Source organism: Ruditapes philippinarum, unplaced genomic scaffold, assembly GCF_026571515.1.
Source record: "Ruditapes philippinarum isolate M1 unplaced genomic scaffold, ASM2657151v2 ctg9289_1_1_1_1, whole genome shotgun sequence".
Classification (NCBI taxonomy): Eukaryota; Metazoa; Mollusca; class Bivalvia; order Venerida; family Veneridae; genus Ruditapes; species Ruditapes philippinarum.
This window is the reverse complement of record NW_026856186.1, coordinates 38,055-60,715: the sequence shown is the minus strand read 5'-3', so window position 1 is coordinate 60,715 and position 22,661 is coordinate 38,055. Positions and strand designations below refer to the sequence as shown.

At 32.0% G+C, this 22,661-nt stretch overlaps 1 long non-coding RNA gene across 1 annotated transcript; it reads left to right on the top strand.

Moving 5' to 3' along the window:
* Window positions 1–4,167: 4,167 nt before the first annotated feature.
* On the top strand, window positions 4,168–17,054 carry LOC132745714 (uncharacterized). Its single transcript, XR_009627895.1, has 4 exons — window positions 4,168–4,512; window positions 9,220–9,345; window positions 10,422–10,490; window positions 11,899–17,054. It is a non-coding gene; the product is annotated as an uncharacterized LOC132745714 (long non-coding RNA).
* Window positions 17,055–22,661: the final 5,607 nt, after the last annotated feature.

The following is a 22,661-nucleotide window of genomic DNA, read 5'->3' as shown; positions in this document are numbered from 1 at the left end:
AAAACAATGGTGCAGAATTAATTAAGATTAAAATTATTTTAATTTTATATAAATTTAAAGCTATTTAATCGGTGTATTACATTATTAATAAAGTTACCAGATATACTGACATATTGACATATCGAGTAAGTTAGTTTAATATACAAAAGTCAATTGATTTCTACAAATGGAAATAATGAGTTTTGTAGTGGGTACCAAACATTTATCCTGGCTGTAGCACAATGCATTAAAAAATAAAAACGTTTCAATCAATCCACATTTTTTGCCATTACCTATTCATAATCACATTATAAACATATAATAAGGTCCCAGAATATCCAAAAGATATGACATTTTGTAGTTTATAACGTATAGCGTCAATAAAAACGCAGCCGAAAAAATGCAAATGTAATGAGTAAACACAATACAGTAAACGTTGAGGAAACGAGGCGCTGTGAATATCGGAACTCTTTAAATACCGGACAATTAATTTAGTTATTCATTAAACGATTGCATGAAACATTGACAATACCGGAATCTGTAAAAATCGAGAATTGGGAAGATTAACAGTATGAAGTCAATTATATAGATAATTACCCTGACAATACCGGACGTCGAAGGTGTGAATAACCTTGCAATTGTCAATTGGTTGTTTGTAATTCGCTAACTGAGCGGTAACTAAATAGTAATTGTCTGATCTGTTTATTATGTCTCTTTTTACAGTTTGATTTACTTTGATTTATATTTCTTTCTTTAAAACATTAAAAAAAGTGTATTATTTTTTATATTTCTCTTTAAATAATGACTAAATGACTATTGATACTGCATTATCTTTTCAGGACTTTACAACCGGATCACATATATTGTAAAATATTATTTTGTAAACCCCTTATGTATTTTATTAATACCTGGTTGAATAAATATATTTGAATTGAATTGAATTGTTTATTATGTCTCCTTTCACAGTTTGATTTACTGTAAAGCATAATATGTTACCGTTGAATAGTTATGCCTAAATGCGCAGGTAAAATCGGTATGAATAAAAACACAGATTTTTTTATAATGCGTTGCTTTTGTATATAAATTTCCATATGTAGAAATTTATTGGCTATTTGTGTAATAAACAAACTTACTCGGTCCGTCAATATGCCAGTTTATTTGGTAACTTTATAAATGTACTTACACCCATAAACACTTTCAATATGATCTACGTAAATAACCAAGGTATAGCGAGTAAAAAAATAAGAGTTGCTTCCCTTATCTTCGAGTAAAATCGATATCGCTTATGATAAAACATAGTTCTAAATTTGCATAAAATTAAATAGACAGGAAGCTTGTCTTAGGTAAATGGTAGACTTCGCAGGCATCTTAGCGTGAAACTGACAACGATCGCTGATTGGCTTATCTCCGTGGCCCCTGTCAGCTTGATTGACAGGCGGCGTTATGTCAATTTTCAATGACTGCATGTTTATATTTGATACAAAATAACAACTTGTATGGCTTTATGCTACGCACGCCTTACGGCAAACTTGTTTTTCATCCCTTATTACTTAAGCTACGTCTTAAAAATCTGTATGACACCGATTAGATTACCATTTGAGCATATTACCGTTTAATCTGATAAATAATGTTGATTTTTGTTTGTTTGTTTTGAAAAATTTTCAGTACTAATTTTTCATCCGACGATGACAACAATAGAAAAATGAAACAATTTCCATTATTGGAATTACTTGGTGTTATCCATTATATGAACAATATTAAAAATTTGTTTTCTATAAGGTTATTATTACAACTGAACGAAGTCATCAACATATTGTTTGTTCGAAAAAAAAAAAAACCTTAACCCGGTATTTATATTTAATGAATTCAAATAAGTTATATACTTCAAATCCAGGAGAGACTTGCCATTTAGCTTGTGAAACTATTTGAATGTCAAAATAGACTGGATGAGACAGAAAATACAGATAGCAGACCGGCGAAGAGTACATCATAGCATTTTGGATTGTTTTATATTTAAATGAATTTTGGTGATTAAATTGTTACATATGATACTTTCCTGTATTCATTCCCGTCATATTCCAAGATAAAATGCCAATGCCTGTTTTGTTATAATTATTATTATTATTATTATAAGTAGTAGTAGTATTATTTATTCTTCTTCTTCTTATTATTATTATTATTATTATCATTATTATTAATATTATTATCATCAATATTATTAATTATTATAATTATTATTATTATCATTATTTTTTATTATTATTATTGTTATTATGATTATTTTATTTTTATTATTATTATTGTTTTTATCATTATTATTTTTTATTACTATTATTATTATTATTTATTATTATTATTATTATTATTATTATTATTATTATTATTATTATTATTATTATTATTATTATTATTATTTTCTTCTTCTTATTGTTAGCATTATTTTAATCATAATTATCATAATTATTATTATCATCGATATTATTATTAATTAATTTTATTATAATTATTTTTATTATCATTATCATTATTATTTTTATCATTATTATTATTATTTATGTATATTATAATTATTATTTATCTATTATTATATTTTATTATTATTATTATTATTATTATTATTACTATTTTATTATTAATATCTTTTTAATAATATTATTATTATTATTACTTTTATTACTTTTTATTTCTTATTATAATTATTATTATTATTTTTTTATTATTTTTGTTATTAAATCTATTATTTATTTATTTATCTATTATTATTATTATTATTTTACTGCATATTCCCTGCCATTTTATTTGATTTTTGGATTTTATTTTATTCGTATATTTTGTATTATATTTTATAAGCGCCACACCTAAAAGATAGAACACTCTCCCATTTGCAAGGAATGGGAATTATCTCCCATTATAAGAAATTGGATTTTTTTCACATTTATCAAAATAGGATTTTCTTCCCATTATTAAGATGGGTGATTTCACCCATGGGTGCGTTCCACCCATAATGAAAATGGGAGATTCTAAAAATATTTATATTTCGATCTATATTTTTAGGAAGGAATATCTTAAGTCAAGATTAGTGATTTTATTTTAAAATAATGGTATATAAATTCTTTTAATTCTCCCGTGATTTTTTTCTCCCATTCTCGTAAAGAGGAAATGAAACCCCACGAAACTCCCACTGGGAGACCAAATCCCCAGTGGGGGAATCGAAAAACCCCATGGGATGGCCAACTTTGAATGTCTCCCCTGCATTTAATTTTAAGGGTATCGTCATTTCAAAGGCCAGGTTTTACTTGACTCAATCTCTATTATTGACCGGTCTTTAAATTTTTTCTCTAATCAATTTAAAAAAGGTAGCTGAGTTTGCGAAAATTCCGGATTTGCAAACTTATTCCGGAGGCTGTTACACACAAAACTCAGACTACCTTTTTATGATTAAACCATCCATATATATGATAGGATATATATAATATATGTTTCTTTGAACAGTTTTAAAGATACGATACAGAGTCATTTGATACACTTAATTGAGGCACAGACGCAGCGTGAACCTGTCTTATGTTTTGTTATAACATATACAGGGATAAGTGTTATAAATGTTGAAAATGTACTTATTATTGTGGAAGCCAAATGGGAATTTGTAGCCTGACGCTCAAATTATTTAGACCAAAAGTGATTTATTACCTATTAACGACAATTCAATATACAGGCTTTCACTTAGATCAATATAGATACATGGGATAACAGCTCATACTTTGCTTTCTCTCTTTCTTCCTTACTGTGTCTATTTTTTTCTTTTCTTTTGTCTTTGTATTTTCTGTTACCTTATTGCAACTTTTGTTGCAGATGTTATTTTTTGAGTAAAAGTATGATAAAGTAAAATGAAAACATTTATTATAATATAATAACAGGTTCACAAGTTTTTTTGTTTTTTGGGGTTTTTTTTTTGCGTCGACAAAACTACTGTGACCTTCAATATGCTAAGCAATAAGTAACGTTGTGATTCCTCTTAATTTAAAACGAAACTAAGATCCTTTTTGTTTTTATTATGTTCGAATTTTGCCGAATATCTGCATTTAAATAAAACAATCATGTTATGTTCATCCATCCCGTATATTTAATTGTCCCCCGCCTTTTCGAAGAAAAAAGGGGGATATAGAAATAGGCTCCGTCCGTCTGTCCGTCCGCTCCTGTAAATGACTATTATGAGTTAAAACATTGGTCCAGGACATGTTTATGAGTTAAAAAATATTATGAGTTTAAACTCATAATTTATTGAAAAAAGTTCCAAAATAAAACGTTGATGAGCTTAGAGTTCATGTTGAAATAAATTCATAATATATGGACTAATAAAATGTCCATCGCTATGGACGCGATATTTGAGTTGCTTCCCCTGCAACAAATTGATTTTCGCGCCTTTTTTTCATTTCTCAAATGCCCGGATGTCATGTGATCTGCCAACGTGATTTTGTCCGCCATCCTGGATCTCAGAAGGAGGAATTTCAGAATGGATCACTTACGCTCTAAACGGTAATTTAGTAATTTTTGAAGTCAAAGTATTGTTATAAATTGTATGTTAAATAATTTCTTCAATATTAAAGTTAACTAATAACTTTAAGGCTTGCATACTTTTTTACTTCAATGGTAACTTCAAATTCACTTGCAGATAAGTGGGTGGGGTAAATTCAGAAATTATTATGTTAATGTGTATCCGACGAAATTTGGGCTGAAATTCACAAATGAAAGTTATAAAAGGTTGTCTCAAGCTTGTAAATGTTTTTGTTAAAGAAATCCATTGTATAAACTAAATAGTTAAGTAATTTTACAGCTTTATATATAAAAAAAAATCGGCGATTTTTGTCCGAAATTGTACTGATTTCGGATAGATATTTATTCGGATACTTAACAAAGAGGTTAAGGAAAAAGTAAATATTTTCAATATATGTTGACTTTTCATTGCTGATTATTATTTAATTTTGTTTTTAAGAAGATTTATGGACTAAATAAGCTTTGAGGATGTTTAATGTAATACAAAATGGGGAAATTAATGTAAAAAAAAAATGAAGCCTATTTAAGTTTCGAGTTAAAAAAAATCAAAAGCTTTTGACTGATAAAAGCTATCGAAAGGTAATATTATGTGGAATTTTTAAGTAGTGCAATAGAGGTTCAAACTCTCTACCCTCGGGTTACAATTTCAAGTAAACATTTGACTGACTTATGTACTTGGCGTACAAGTTACAAGTCCTTTAGGTATCAACTTTCATGAGTATATAAAAGTAGACAAAACATTAAAGAAGTTGATTTCATTTATATTCATGTTTCAGTTATTTGAGATGTTGAAAGCTCTTAACTTGTGAACTCTAGTTATAAGCTCATTGGATGTGGACTCCATGAGCTCATAGAATTGGACCGAATTTTAAAGAAATTGATTTAAGATGATAATGTTTGAATATTTTGAGATGTTAAAAACTCTTAAAATTTGGACTTTAGTTACAAGCTCATTGGATGTGGACTCCATGAGCTCACAGAATTGGACAGAATTTTAAAGATACTGATTTTAAAATTTTAATGTTTGATAATTTGAGAAGCACTGAACTTTTGGACTTAAGATGTGCACTCCACTAGCTCATAAAAGTGGATCAATTGTTATAGAAAGTGACTTTAGATTATAATTTTTGAATAATGTAAGATACTCAAAGCTCTTTACTTATAAGCTCTTTGGGTGTGGGCTCCCAAGCTCATGTAAGTGCATAAAATGGTAAAGAAACTGATTATAAATTATGTTATAATAATTTGAGATATTGAAAGCTCATTAAATTTGGACTTTAGGTACAAGCTCATTGGATGTGGACTCCATGACGGGTTTTTATTAGGAAAAGGGGAAGACGCTGGTAGGGAGGGGAAAAAATATACGAAAAATGTCAGGGGAAATTATGATATTATTTGTAGTATATACTAAATTACATAGTAGAGAGTCACAACTATATCTTTTTCCCCTTAAAAACTTTATCATCATGCAAAATATTCTTTGCAGTATAACTTCGTAATATGTATGGTGGTGAATGGTTTTTATACTTCTGTTTATGTATGAAATTTAACACAGTATAGGTATAATAGTGTATCTGTGACACACTTTAGCTCCATACAAGTCATTTTCATAATAAGAAATACAAAATATATTACTTAAGTCTTTACAAAAAATAACCAAGAAAATGATAATATTTTGATAGCAACTGATTTCCAGAAATAGTACGGTTCAGTACGGCGGGATATAGCCAAGAAAAAAATGGCAGCCTCCATGCTGAGACACTCAGACAGTACTTGCAATTTCCTGCAATGTTTATGGTTATTATGCCACCGCAATCTGCGATGCGGTGGCATATAGCGATTCACCTGTGTGTTTGTGTGTGTGTGTGTGTTATATAGATTATATAGTGAACTTAAAAAATCTTCTTGTGATTTGTCCAATTTCAACCAAACTTGGCAGGATTGTTCCTTGGGTGAAGGGCTTCCAAAGTTATTCAAAGAATTTCATTCCATGCAGAAATCTGGTTGCCATGGCAACCAAAAGGAATTATAAGAATAAATTTAAAAAATCTTCTTGTAAAGACCCAAAAGGCCTAGAGCTTAGATATTTTGCATAAGGCATTGTCTCTGGTAGACCTCTAACAAGATTGTTCAAATTATAGCCCTGGGGTCAAAATTGGCCCCTCCCCGGGGATCATTGATTTTCACCATGTACATATAGTAAAAACTTTAAATACCTTCTTGTAATAACCCAAAAGGCCTAGAGCTTAGATATTTTGCATAAGGCATCATCTGGTAGACCCTTACCAAGATTGTTCAAATTATAGCCCTTGGGTCAAAATCGGCCCTGCCCCGGGGTCATTGATTTTCGCTATATGTACATATAGTAAAAACTTAAAACACCTTCTTGTAAAGACCCAAAAGGTCTAGAGCTTAGATATTTTGCATAAGGCATTGTCTGGTAGACCTCTACCCAGATTGTTCAAATTATAGCCCTGGGGTGAAATTTTAAAAAATGGGCCCCGTCCCAGGGGTCATTGGTTTTCCTTACAGGTCCTCTACCAAAGTTGTTCAAATGTCAAAAATTGGCACTGTTCGGGGGCAGTGATACTCATTATGTACACATATTAAAAACAGAAAATAAAACAAATGTTTGATGAATGGGAGAAAGCTATAGCTTAGATATTTGACTTGAAATGTTGTTTGGTGGACCTGTATCAAGATTGTTATTAAACCCTTGGGTCAAAATTATGCCTTGCCCAAGGAGACAGTGACCTACTTTCTTGTCCTTTGATGCACAGCTATGAAATTTGAACCATGAGGTGGCATAGCATTTTTCTCAAATGCAATCTTGTTTTTGACTACAATTGGTGGGTTATCCTTGATAAAATGGAGAAAATTAAAATTTTAACCATATAGATATTTAATCTGATCCAGTTCAAAAGGAAAATAGAATTTTTTTTGGGAAAAAACATGGCTTTTTACCGATGGGAAGACCCCCGACTATTGGCGTCAATTTGTTAGTAAAAAAAAAACCTGCATGAACTCATACAATTGGACAGAATTTTAAAGAAACTGGTTTTAAGTGATAATGTTTGAATATTTTGAGATGTTAAAAGCTCTTAAAATTTGGACTTTAGTTACAAGCTCATTGGATGTGGACTCCATGAGCTCATAGAATTGGACAGAATTTTAAAGAAATTGATTTTAAATGATAATGTTTGAATATTTTGAGATGTTAAAAGCTCTTAAAATTTGGACTTTAGTTACAAGCTCATTGGATGTGGACTCAATGAGCTCATAGAATTGGACCGAATTTTAAAGAAATTGATTTTAAGTGATAATGTTTGAATATTTTGAGATGTTAAAAGCTCTTAAAATTTGGACTTTAGTTACAAGCTCATTGGATGTGGACTCCATGAGCTCATAGAATTGGACAGAATTTTAAAGAAATTGATTTTAAGTGATAATGTTTGAATATTTTGAGATGTTAAAAGCTCTTAAAATTTGGACTTTAGTTACAAGCTCATTGGATGTGGACTCCATGAGCTCATAGAATTGGACAGAATTTTAAAGAAACTGATTTTTTTAAAATTGATTTTGAAATTATAATGTTTGAACACTGTTATTTGAGATAGTGAAAGCTATTAATTTGCGGACTTTAATTATAAGCTCATTGGATGTGGACTCCACTAGCTCATAAAAGTGGATAACATGTTAAAGAAACTGATTTTTAGCTCGACTAAGTTTTGGTGCAGTAAAATATTTTTCACTATAACTTTGTCATTTCTTAAGGTATCATCTTCAAACTTCAAATATATGTTCCTTATCATCAACCACATCTTATATGACAAGGGACATAACTCTGGCACCAATATTTTCAGATTTATCTCCCCTTGAACTTAGAATTTTCCTTAAAAAATACTATTTTTTACTGTTACTTCTTTATTTCTTAAGGGATCAACCTCATACTTCAAATTTATGTACCTTATCATCATCCACATCTTATGTGACAATGTTCATAACTCTAGCACCAATATTGCAAGAATTGTCTCCCCATAAACTTAGATTTTTTTACTAGAAAAATATTATTTTTTACTATAACTTTTTTATTAGTTTTAAAGGTATTTACCTCAAACTTCAAATACTTATTCCTTATCATCAATTACGATATTAAATTTTAAAAAATTATTTTCATAATATTTTTGTTTCCAAAATTATTTTTTTGATTTAGTTCACATCTAACACCTAACAGTCTTGAAACATAAGCAAAACCGTGTTTACTTTTTGAAATTAATATAAAAATTGAAAACATTCATATCGTCAAAAATCTTGACGAAAATGTTATGATGGCAGAGATCTAATCCTGTAAGGAAGATCACTGCGTAGGAGATTGCTTGCCAACATGTAGATGCTTTTTAGGTTTGGACTTCAAGTGCTCAGTGGACAAAATTTCAAATTGTTGGATAAAAGGCAGTATTTTTATTGGACCTTAATGAAACTTGATCAGAATGTTTGTCATGATGAAATCTAGGACAGTCTGTGCGAAATTTAGGATCATGATGGGATTGTATATGGGTCTTCTGGGGTCAAAAACTAAATATTTGTATTCGTGACCCTGTATCGTGATACATATTCATATTCGCTACCCCATGTAGTCGTTGCAGCTCTAGCTTATTGTTGAAATTACATGTACATGCATATTTTCAGTATTCTGGATGAATGGGTGTTTTCCAAATTGAAGGGAATTCCTGCAACTATGCGATGGCCTGTTCAGGTGCTAAAAACCAGTTCAGATGGTACTATAGATGTTTTCTGCAAGTCAGATTATGCTGTGTAAGTATTATTTGACATAATGGTAGTATGGTATGTATATACATATATAATTATACACAAACATACATATATATATATATACATAGTTACATACATACATAATCAAGGGGCAGGACGTGAAGTGGTTGCACACTTGGTTCAAGCGAGCAAATTGGTTGCAAACTTGACAAAATGGCAAACACGGCGTCATTTTTTGAAACGGGTGAACGAATTTTTGCCAGGCAAGTAGGTTTCTTTGTTATTTTTAAGGTCATTAGTATGTCTATTCCATAATGCAATATATATACCACACTCGGTTTCAGTGATTTTCCTACTTATATAACAGACTCCGAAAAAAGGCCTCTTCCCAATTGAAATTTTCTTTAAAATCATGCAGTTTTCCAAAAAATCTGAACTCAAACCAGCTTTTTTACTTCCTAAATCAGCAATTTTAGCGATAATGTTTCCCAAAATCAAGAGGCTAAGGCCTCTGACCAATAAAGAGAGAAAAATCACTGGGTTTAAGGTTTCAGCATCCTAGATTCTGTTTTGACGAAGTTATTGAAGATATAAACTGATCATGTAGATATTTCGAGAATCAAGCTTTCTTTCAAGTTTCTTTAATATTGCAAACAGATTTAATATGTCACTAACCTGATTATCTGTCTGTATTTACATCCATTTCACGAAATATCGGCCGGAAAAGAGCCGACACATGTTTGTAATATATAGAACAGAGACTGGGTAAGATGTATTTGTTGGGATAAAAGTTCGTCGGATCTTAAATTCGTGGATTGACCTACCCACGAAAACCACGAAAATTCGTGCCCCACGAATAATAATGATTTTACAATAACTGAAAAATTATTGAAAATGAGTATAAAATCCAAACAAAAAAATTTGTGCACTAAATACATTTGTGTTGTATGTCTAGGAATAAGAAATGTTTGCAACTTCTGTATTTATCAATGGAATTTTACCCAACTTTCACAGAAGCATCTTTATCAAGTGCTCTGGCACATATTGTCTAGGCTTGGGTATATGACCGGTTTTGTTGAAAATGTCCATTGTGTAGAATGTTTCCATTTGCATTTCAGAAATTGTAGAGGACTTCCTTAATGACAATGGTGTGGACAGTTTGAGTTCCAGGAAAAAATCCACAAACAGTAAGTTTCATGTGTTTAATTATACCATATTGCAAAGTGTGCAAGAGTGTATATCGGAGCCATTCTGTCGTTTGGTCAGGCAAGTGGGCAATGAATCTGTCTGTTTAAATATGTACAAGCTTATGATCGAAATACACTCTAATGTCTTGAGTGATTGGTTTGAAACTGGGTTTGTGTTATCAACACAAAGTGTAAATTGGTGTGACATAATTTTTATCTCCATCAACCTAGTCATTGTATAGTTAAATCCCCTTGAATTTGAGTTATAGTGAAAGCTGTGTTGCCTGACTATTAATCATATTAAGTGATAGCTCTTTACTTTTGTTTTATCATATGTCCTTGGAAAGACGGGACTTTTTATGTGAACAGTGGGTGGACCGTTAATAGTGATGTCAGCTCTGTAACTCTGCCTGATAACCATGGATATCGTCCCAGTGTGAATTAGATTCTTGGAAATTCACCAGATAAGCCTTGTCTGCTAGTTAATTGGATCATTGTCCACTATTGGTGGGTATATTTGGGCTTGGGTAAAGGTCAAGTTCACACTTTGCTCCTCTTTTTTAGCTCGACTTTTTTTTTTTTTTTTTGAATAAAGAAGTAGAGGTATTGTTATAGTCGCGGCGCCGTTGCCGTCCGCACACTTGTACCTGAATCATAACTTTTTTATTTCTTGGTGTATTGTCTTCATACTTGGCCAAAACAACCCTTGGGACAAGACCTTTCAGTAGACCACACTAACCTTGACCTTCATCCATAAATGACCTTGACCGTCAAGGTTAAAAGTCCAAATTTTGCTTGTTCATGCTGTAATTGGCTGTAACTTTGTTATTTTTGAATGGATTGTCTTCAAACTTGAACATATTAATCTTCAAGGATATCCCTTAAAAATAACCTGACAGACATTGACCTTCACTCATAAATGACCTTGACTTTGAAGGTCAAATTATTGAAATTTTCATGTTTCATTACGTGACTCCACCACGGGACTCCCATGTGTATCTATTTATAGAATTTTCTATTTATAGAATTGTGTTTCTATTTATAGAATTTTCTATTTATAGAATTGCGTGTCTCTATTTATAAATATACAGATTAGTTTATTAATATATAAAAATATATAGACAAAACTAATTTTACAAGACAGAATGATTAATTTTATAAAAAGGAAATGTTAAGATTTTGTTTAAATATTTCTTTGTTTGCTTTTAGAGAAAGTAAAAAGTCGAGCGTTGCCCCCGCCCGGCAGTGGCTCTTGTTTACAAGCTTTTTATGGCTGGAGTATCATGTTTCTGTATTCGTTTGTTATGTCAAAGTAGAACTCATTGGTGTCTTAAAAAAGATCACATCTTGAATATTTTGCGAGCCATCTTGTCTTATGTTATTTGGGTTTTTTTTTGTGTGTTTACAGGTTCCAGGAGAAGATGGACCAAAGATGAGGAAGATGAATTAAGACAATACTTTCCTGCATATTTCAACATAACTACCACTCGATCTTGCCCATCTCAAGGAGAATGTAACGAAGCAATAGCCTCAAGTCGTATGAATGGAGGGTCTCTACACAAGCGGGGATGGGAAACGATAAAAAAGGAAATGAAATTGGATGAAAAAAATATAGTTAAAAAATTGAAGAATTCCATCTAAAACTCTTCTTTGCAAGTTATATTTTGCTTTTTGTTTCCTTATTCATCAATTGTTGGAATGGACTTATAATTGACATTGAACTGGAGGGCAGTAAGGCCAGTTTTTTTTCAATAGACTTATATTTTTTTTTGAACCAGTTGTATAATATTACGAATATTAGATTCAGAAAAATTATTGCATTTGGTCTTGGTATGAAGATGCATGAAAAGTAAATTGTGACCAAAGAGGAGTTTAGGTGATACTAACAATTTGATGAAAAAATGAAATTACAAATGAAATTACAAACTAGATCACCTGAGGTCAAATGTAAGAAATCCTTACAAGTTCACAAATATTTTACTTTGATAATCTTGCTTTAGACAAAATTATATTTTCTTATGATGTGAATTTAAAGCTCACCCGTGCTAAGCACAGGGTGAGCTGTTCTGATTGGTCTTTGTCCGTCGTCCACAATTTCTTTAAACAACATCTACTTTACCACTGGACAGATTTTCATGAAACTTCACAGGAATGATCCTTGGGTGCTCCTCTTTTTACGTAAATTGTTTCAGTCCATTGCATAAGTAGGGCACAGCAGCACATAAAGGGTTTTAAAAGTACAAACTTTAAAAATATTCTCCTCTTAAATTGTGATAGCATCAGCTTAGATATCTCTTAAATTGTGATAGCATCAGCTTAGATATCTCTTAAATTGTGATAGCATCAGCTTAGATATTGTGTATTTAGCATAGGCAAGGGGTTCTCAACAAAAGTTATTTATAGATTTGGTTAAAATTGGGCCCATCCTCGGACCACTTGATTACATTGATTTATATAGGAATTTCTTTAAATAACAACTTCTTTAAATGTCAGTCATTTCAACCTACTTGTCCTTGACATTTTATTTCCCTATACCTCTTCATATTTAAGAGAGGGGTTTAAAGAACTGACCCTTTCCTGCATTATGCACAGGTGAGCGCTATAGCAATGATCCTCTTGTTATACTCTTCAAGCCTTGCAAATGTTGCAGACTTTTAAGCTTATAATAGCTCCTGTTTCCATAATTTGGCTGTGTTGGACGACAGAATGCAAAAAAAAATATAAAGATTTGACAAGCATTGACAGGTCTGGCATAATATTATGTCAAATATTGGTTGCTATGTTATGTATTTACTTGTGATTTAACTTAGGGGCTTGGTTAGTCTGTATAACTTCTGATAGTTACTGGCTATATTTTTTAATGTTTAACTTTGCCACAACTTTGACGGCAAACACATGGAAGTACACATATTTAGCTCTAGTTATACAAATATTGACTTTTTAGCTGTTGTATAATATACAATTTTTGACTAGTGAGCCAATGAATATGATGTGGTACTCATCGGCATATGACATATTGACCGAGGCGATAGCCAAGGTCAATATGACTTTCTGCCAGTGAATATCACATCATATTCAATGGCTCACTAGTCAATAATTGTTTTATTACATGAATAGGCTACGAATTAAAAAAATCACAAAATGTACAACCTGATATACATGTATAAATTTTTCCTTGTTGAAGTGGGGGGAAAAAAGATGCACGTGTTAGGCTTGCAGCGACTACACAACGCTACGCATACAAAAATAATTCAAGTTTACTTATCGTTGCAGTGTTGCCTTTATGTATACCGTAATAGTAAAGTAATGATATCTTATTCGAGAAATATGCCTTGAAGAGCAAAAAGCAACAATTATTTTTTAATTAACACCATAATTAACAGTTTACGGTGTATGATCATTGAATATGAGTCTCAATCTATTTTTAGACTGGGAAAATCCAATTCAGCCAGTAAATATGATACTGCACCCAGTGAATATGATTTTATAAAAAGTTCTGTTGACTACTGTTTGGACCAATGAGATTGCAGCTATATTTGGATCATATAATAATGTTATTTATTTCATGCTTTTCTGTGTTTTTACTGTAATATATCAGATGAAATTATTCTAATAAACCAATAGTGAAATTTATAAAATTTAATTTTCACTGCAGCCGGACTATATCTGAATGTGGATGAAAAAAATATCAAAACTAAATGGAATAACAGGAAAAATTTAATGCCGTCATACGTAAATTTTGCTTCTTTAGGAAAAGAAAGTCCATGCCATCATACATAAAAAACTAACAAAATTGGAGAAAATTAACAGAACTATATTTCAAGCATGGTGATGTACCATTTGGATGCGATGACATCATAAAGGAGAATGCACGACATTACACGGCAAATTCAGTTATCACTTAAAAAGCATGAAATAAACAAAATTAATTTGTTTTATATATAAGGTTGAAATATTTTTCATTCGTGAACACCAGCTTTTCTATTTTCACTTGTGGCTACGCCACTCGTGAAAATATTGCATCTGGTATCCACTTGGTGAAATTTATTTCAATCTTGCAAAACAAAAATATCCTCTTTGTATTCTGTTGAGGTCCATGAATAGAGAGCTTTTAGTGTCTATGTATTATGAGGCTATAAGTTGTGTGTCTGTTGTGAGGCCATTAGTGGTCCATGTATTATGAGTTTCTGGCAAATGAATATTATGAGTTTAAAGTTTGGTTCAGGACATGTTAATGAGCTTAAAACCTATTGTGTGTTGAAACTCTTAACCTATTCAAAAATAAAGCTATGATTAACAGAAAATTGTGTTTGTTTTAACAATTGATGCATTATGAACATCCAAATTAGAGTTTGGGCACATTCAAAGTAATGCATGTAGTTGAATTACTGGTGTTACTCCTGATCAAGTGGTCCAGCTGCAGCACTTGATGCTTCAAATGTTACTCTCGTGGATTGGTTTGAGATCTCTACTGTCGTACCTTAACTACCTAATGTTTCATGTAGGGCATTTGTCAGTGACTGGTGGGGTTATATATTCAGTACTTGATACGGCACCCAGGGACTGCTGTTATATAGCCTACATTGTGTTGAGTACAGGGTAAAACCACATATAAACCATACCAAATGATTTGATAAGTTTTTTAAGAAACAAATAGAAAAATTCATTTTGTGGTTTGGCTCATTAAATTTTCAGGTTTATAGGTAGCATTTGACATAAAATGTAATTAGCACAAGCACAATGATGGTAGTGCTGTTGCCACAATATTTTCTAGAAGATTGAGGCTGATTTTATGTCATTAGAAAATTTGCTTTTCATCATCAGCCGGATAGTCCCTTTGGACTTCACATCAACCCTTAAAGTTTGGACTTCATCTTAACCCATAATTGTTGATTTTTAGATCTCTTATCATAAGCCCGCATGTTTGGACATAAATATAGCTCATAAAATAAAAAGCTCACTAACACCAAATGTTGGTCCGTCCGTCTGTCCGTCCGTCCGTCTGTCCGTCCGTCCGTCACACTTTCGTGACCGGTCTATAACTTTGTCATTTATGAAAGGAATTTGAAATAACTTGGCACAAATGTTTATTATAATAAGACGATGTGTCATGCGCAACAACCAGACCCCTACCTCCAGGGTCAAGGTCGCACTTGCTCATTCAAGGTCAACATTGCCTATTTGAGGGTATATGTCGTGTCCGGTCCATAACTTTCTTATCTATGAAGGGATTTTGTAAATACTTGCCATAATTGTTCACAATAATCAGACAATGTGTCATGCGCAAAAACCAGTCACCTACCTTCAAGGTCAAGGTCACACTTGGAGGTCAAATATTAACATAGTCTGTTACAGGATATATTTCGTGTCCGGTCCATAACTTTGTCATTTATCAAAGGAATTTGAAATAACTTGGCACAAATGTTTGTTATAATAAGAGGATGTGTCATGCGCAACAACCAGATCCGTACCTTCAGGGTCAAGGTCGTACTTGCTCATTCAAGGTTAACATTGTCTATTTGAGGGTATATGTCATGTCCGGTCCATATCTTTCTTATCTATGAAGGGATTTTGTAAATACTTGCCATAATTGTTCACAATAATCAGACGATGTGTCATGCGCAAAAAACGGTCACCTACCTCCAAGGTCAAGGTCACACTTGGAGGTCAAATACTTACATAGTCTGTTACAGGGTATATTTTGTGTCCGGTCCATAACTTTTTCATAGATCCAAGGATTTTGAAAATACTTTGCACAAAAAGTCACTATAATAAGAGGATGTGTCATGCGCAACACCTGCATCCCTACCTCCAAGGTCAAGGTCACACTTAGAGGTCAAAAATTAACATAGTCTGTTATAGGGTATATTTTGTGTCAAATCTAGAACTTCTTCATAGTTCAAGAGATTTTAAAATAACTTGGCACAAATAGTCACCATAATAAGACAATATGTAAGGTACAACACCTGCACCCCTACATCCAAGGTCAAGGTCACACTTAGAGGTCAAAGGTTAACAGAGTCTGTTATTTGGTATATTTTTTGTCCCGTCCATTACTTCTTCATAGATTAAGAGATTTTGAAAATACTTGGGACAAATAGTCACAATGATTAGATGATATGTCATACGTAACATCTGTGTCCCTACCTCCAAGGTCAAGGTCACACTTAGAGATCAAAGATTTACATAGTCTGTTATTATAAGGGTATATTTTGTGTCCAATCTATAACTTCTTCATAGTTCAAGGGATTTTGAAAATACTTGGCACAAATAGTCTCAATAATAAGACGTTATGTCATGCACAACACCTGCTCCCCTACCTCCAAGGTCAAGGTCACACTAAGAGGTCAAATCTTAACATGATAGATTTTTAAATTCCGTGTTTCATTTTATTTTTTTAACAAATTTATTGTTACATTTGCAGATCTAGCATTGATCATAATTTTGGAGTAAATGTCCTGAGATCCATTATAACCTCAATCTTTTGAAATAGCACAATTTTATGCTTCATATAAAATTTCCCGAGGCGGGGGACGTTGGTAACTCTGTTACAAATTCTTGTTATTACCAGAGAGGTTACGCTTGTGCGAGAAAAAAAATCAGTATTATTAGTTGTTTAATCTGCGCTGTTCAATGTTGAAAATCATGTTTGACCAATTTTTAATGTCTCAAACATGCTAAGTAGGTTACAAATCCGCTAATATGTCCTCCATGTACACTAACGGTTTGCGTTACATTGTGAACACGTGATTAAAAGCATTACATCGAGACTATTTTAAGCAATGAGTGAAAAATCGTTTCATACACGATAGAATGATCATATAATGGATATAACAAATTGAATCGTGATGAATTCAAATATATTGGCAAATGCGTAGTTATTAAACTATACGTAATCATTAAACAATACGTACGTAGTAACCGCTACGCATTATGATTGAATCTAGTAACTGATAAACCGAATAACTTCTACTTTTATAACGTTTAGTAGTAATATATTTATAATGAGTATGATTGCAGTTTAAGTATAATTATCAATTAATGATGAACACTTTCTTTTCGAAAATGAAACGTTTATAATGAATAAAATACTGTTGTTTTGATTTATAAAATACAACAATTTGCGTATGTATTTGAAATGCTAGAAATCTCATTTGTACCTTTGGTCATCGTAATTACACCAACTTCATAATTTTAATAGTATCACAAAGCTCGAAAGTCGCCATATTATCATTACATTGGTCGTACCACTTAAATCCCAACCAAAAAAGTACTAACGATATATTCAAGTAAAACAGAAGAAATGAATATATATTATTTCATCAAAGGGAATATCTCTTCTTCTCGACTCATTGTCAAACAAAAAAAATGTTTTTGTGATAACGGTATTTGCAATAGAGTAAGCATGTAAAATCGATAAGCACTTCGAAACGGAACGTCATTAGTGAATTACAGAAAATCCTTCTTACGACCAGCGTGATTACGGAGATACTCTAAAGACTCAGCCATACGTACTGACAAATGGATAAACAATTATCTGTAACACGAGGAATACTGTTTAATCCTCTTTGGTCAAAGGTAAGACAAGGATGCCCTCTGTCTAACCCCAATCTTCTAATTATATCAGGTGATCGTTTTTGCCTTAAAACATGCTTTTTCGTATGAAATCAAAACAACGAAATTTTGAAAAAAGCTCATAGTTTCAACGTGAGATTTTATGTTTATAAACAGCAGAAACTATTAACTATTATTAAGTATTTGAATTCTATAATTATACCGTTTTCACGTTTTATTGCCTTTTTATAAGCTACTCTTTATTCAAATAATACCTAATGAAAGCATTTGCCTTTTATTCAATAAAATTATTTATTTATTCATTATAATCGGACACTGACAGAATAAGAGAAAAAAAAACACGTTCAAAGAAGTTAAAACATAGATGATTTCCTTAACATTTAATTTTGTTTGTCATTATTTTTTTTCGATTTTGTTTGTACTTGGGGAGAACGGATCTAAGTCGCGTTTTTTGTTTGTTTGTTTTTTTGTTGTTTTTTTTTAGTTATATCATTTAATTTTTTTTTAATAATTAACCCAACGATTAAAAAACCTTCCATTGTCATTTTAACATTTTCCCCTGTATGTTCTAGCTTTATAAATTATTTCGCAGCACATATTTGATGATAAGGGGTTTAGTTATGACATCATCACTTCCTCATTCATTCTACCGCTCTAGGTCGTTGTTAATTATGAAAAATAGAAAGAAAATGATATTAATGTAATAAGAAACACAACGTGCAAAGAGACGGAGTATTACTGTTTGTTAAAGATATTGCTGATCAAAAAAATATTTCCAAGCGAAATAAATCCGACAGCTTTCTTTTAGATAGAAAACGATAATCATGAGTGTTAAGAATTAAGCATGCAAATACCAATGTACTTTTAACGACCATATTTCATATTCTGGTAATAAATATTATGCTAAAACCCATTTTTACAGATTATTAATAATTCTTTTTTCATCAATTGTAATACTTGTGTTGTTGCTTATTATTAATAATATTTTTTCTACATCAAATGTAAAACTAGTGTCCTTGCACTTATCTGTTTATAATGGAAGAAATTCAAATCAAAATGTTTACAAAATATCATTTTTATTGATTCCTTAGTCTATAGGATGTTGTTTTATTCCCGTTAGAATGTAGAATTTCTCGCATACTATATCAAATAAAACACGTAAGCCTTCATAAGTGTTGTAAATACGATTTTTATCATAAATGATGGGTTTAAAATTCTTTTATTCTGAGCGCTACTTCTATTTCAAAACATTTTGTATCAGAATAACTGATTTGTTTTAAAAATAAATAAGCATTGTGTACCACATACCTTGCTAGAATATTTTTTTCACATCTGTACGGAAGCTATAAACAATACATTAAGTTTCTTAATTGTAATATTTTAGACAAAAGCTATGATATGAATTTATTGGTTCAATGTAAAACATATAATATGAATGAATGAATGCTTGTCCTCATGAAATACACCTTGTATAACCAAACATGAAATTGAAATATTGGTATGGAATAAAAAGCTTTATTCTTTATTATTATGTGCCCACAGTTGCTCAAATAGGTCACTGTTTCTTATATTGTCATATTCGACTTGTATAAATTTGTATTGCTGTATGATTCTGAGGAAAACTTCCTACTTTATGTTAAAGTTCCCTTCAAAGTGGGATTTCTATATTACTCCATGTGTTTAATTGCAACGAAGTATTTTTGTCCAGATCAATTCTTAAGTGTATGTGTGTATAACTTAAAATGCACACGTGTCAGCTGGAGGGGTCTTTTTCGAAATGTAATCAAATCTGACAAGATACATGAATGAAAGATAAAACTGCCAAATTTTCAATTGGCACAAAAGCTTCTTTGGTTAGCATTACAAAATGTGTTACATGTATTATATACGGATTTGATTTAAAAGCATGCTACTCAATTACGACCGAAATTATATCTTTTTTAAATGAAAAAAAAGGCGAATAAACTTTCACCACGTTATTTGATGATTTGACAGACCTAAACGAATTTCAAGATAAATAAGCCCACATGAATACATCTTATAGCATTGTTCGGCATTTAGTTACCATTTGGGTCGTAAATTGTACAACCATGATAAAAAGCGCAGCGCATAATGTATAAAATGTAATATGAAGTAATCTTATCCTTGTTATGATGCCCGTTGTCAAAAATAATTCTTTCTGACACAAACTAAGGTAATAATGTATAATTCTTACAATCAGTGATGCAATAAGAACAATAGACTAAACTTTGGTTAAAGAAAATAACAATTGCGATTCTTCTTTGATACATTTCGTTTACTTGCAGCTATCCGTTCCTACTTCTAATACTTCTTATCGATATTTTTTCATCAATTTTGCCTCCTGTTTGATTGACATATCTAGATGACGTATCTTGATTAGATAGAACAGCGGTCGAAATTAAGTCATCATAAGTATTGATTCAATCATGACAGCTTACCTGCTGTGTGGGGATAAAAGAAAGTTACCCTGAAAAATAAATGAATTTTACGGTGGCACAAAGATGACATGTGTGTGTTTTTATTTATCTCGTGGCCACGTGATACTATGTCGTGGCCACGAGTTACTAAGTCTTGGCCACGAGATGGCTAAGTAGTGGACACGAGATACTATGTCGTGACCGCGAGTTACATAGTCGTGGCCACGAGATACAATGTTGTGGCCACAAGTTACTAAGTCGTGGCCACGGGATAGCTAAGTCGTGGCCACGAGATACTATCTCGTGGCCACGAGTAACTAAGTTTTGGCCACGAGATGGCTAAGTAGTGGACACGAGATACTATGTCGTGGCCGCGAGTTACTTAGTCGTGGCCACGAGATACTATGTTGTGGCCACAAGTTACTAAGTCGTGGCCACGGGATAGCTAAGTCGTGGCCACGAGATACTATCTCGTGGCCACGAGTAACTAAGTCGTGGCCACGAATTACTTAGTCGTCGCCACGAGTTACTATGTCGTGAGATAGCTAAGTCGTGACCACGAGATACTATGTCGTGGCTACGAGTTACTAAGTCGTGGTCACCAGATAGCTCAGTCGTGGCAACGAGATGAATAACCAATCAGATAACACCATTTATATGAATTTCCCTTATTAACTAGACATGTGCTATTGTACAAGGATGTCCCCCCCCCCCCTCTTCACCATCCTGTAAGGGTGCCATTTATACAACTTATTGACTGGTCAATAATTTTACATTTAGCGTCACTGTGATCCTGATTTTTGACCCAATGACCTCGAAATTATTAGATGTCATCTACTGATCAGGTGCAATGATCTTTCTGGGTTATATAAACCATGCATTTTCCTTCTTATTTATTCATCAGACAAGGATTTGACCTTATAGGCTATCTACTGTCCATGTGCAATGTCACTTCTAAATAAAATAAAACATGACTTACTCCTTCTCATGTTATCGTATAAACAAGGTTAATATGTCTTTTGCTTCTTTACGAAAGTCATGTTGATTGAGTTGTATTGTGAATTTCACGCTTAGTATACAATAGATAAATACAGAATCCCTAAAGAAAGCCCAACACGGCAAAATTGAAAATGTTGCAGGCTCGGTTTGATTGAGCCTTCATGTCGATAATAACAAGTATGTTGATACTAATATTTACTATACTTTAGCCAACTTAATGTTTGGGCATTAGTTGAATCTTAATCATTTTGTTGATATGCTTTTGATGTTCCTAATCTGAAAAAGAAATAAAGTGGCATGTCCACCTGCTATGATCCAGATATAATAAACTGTTCAAGTAGAGTAAGATTGTTTTTGGATTTTTTTTAAGCTGCATATATTTATCATATATTACTTTTGGTGACACTTTTTTGTGCCTGTGTATTATCTTGTTATTCGTCGCGAATGAAAATTATTATCCTTCTTTCCTTAGTTGTCTAATACTTCACCATTTCCTCTTATGATACATCATTGTCCCTGTGTCAATTACCGTCTCGAATATCTTATTGATTTTTCTATCACAACCTTTGTTGACATAAAATTAAAATACCGCCACGTCCTTTCTACACGCGCGTGTCTTGTCCCGTTTTTGATGTCCTTTTGTGTTCCTTCTTTGTGTGATTTGATTTCTTTTCACATTTCATAACAACAATTCGCCTATTCCATAAATAGGAAATGAAGCAGTAAGCTTTCAATGAATCGAACAGAGGCAAATGGAAATAAAATAAATTAACGATTTGTGGTCTTTCTTAGATTAAATGAATGTCACAAAATGGTGGCTTGATTTGTGTTTTCTAGAGTTGATCTATATCTAAATACATACTAAATAATAAATTATTCTTAAAACCGGTCAGAGAATATATTTGTTTTTTCAAGGACTTCAATACTGCATGGTACAGGAGGTTTATTTCCTCATATTAAACATTGTTATTAAATATGTAACATCTACTTACTACATCTTTTGTCTAACAAGTATATATATCGAATGTGCAAAGGACTTTACATGTCTCATACGCCTTAAACCTGTCAATATGTAAAGCTATATATATTGAGGTTATCTTGATAATTATTTCAGTGTAAGTGAGGATTCTCAGAAATTCTATAATGACTTGTTATCTAG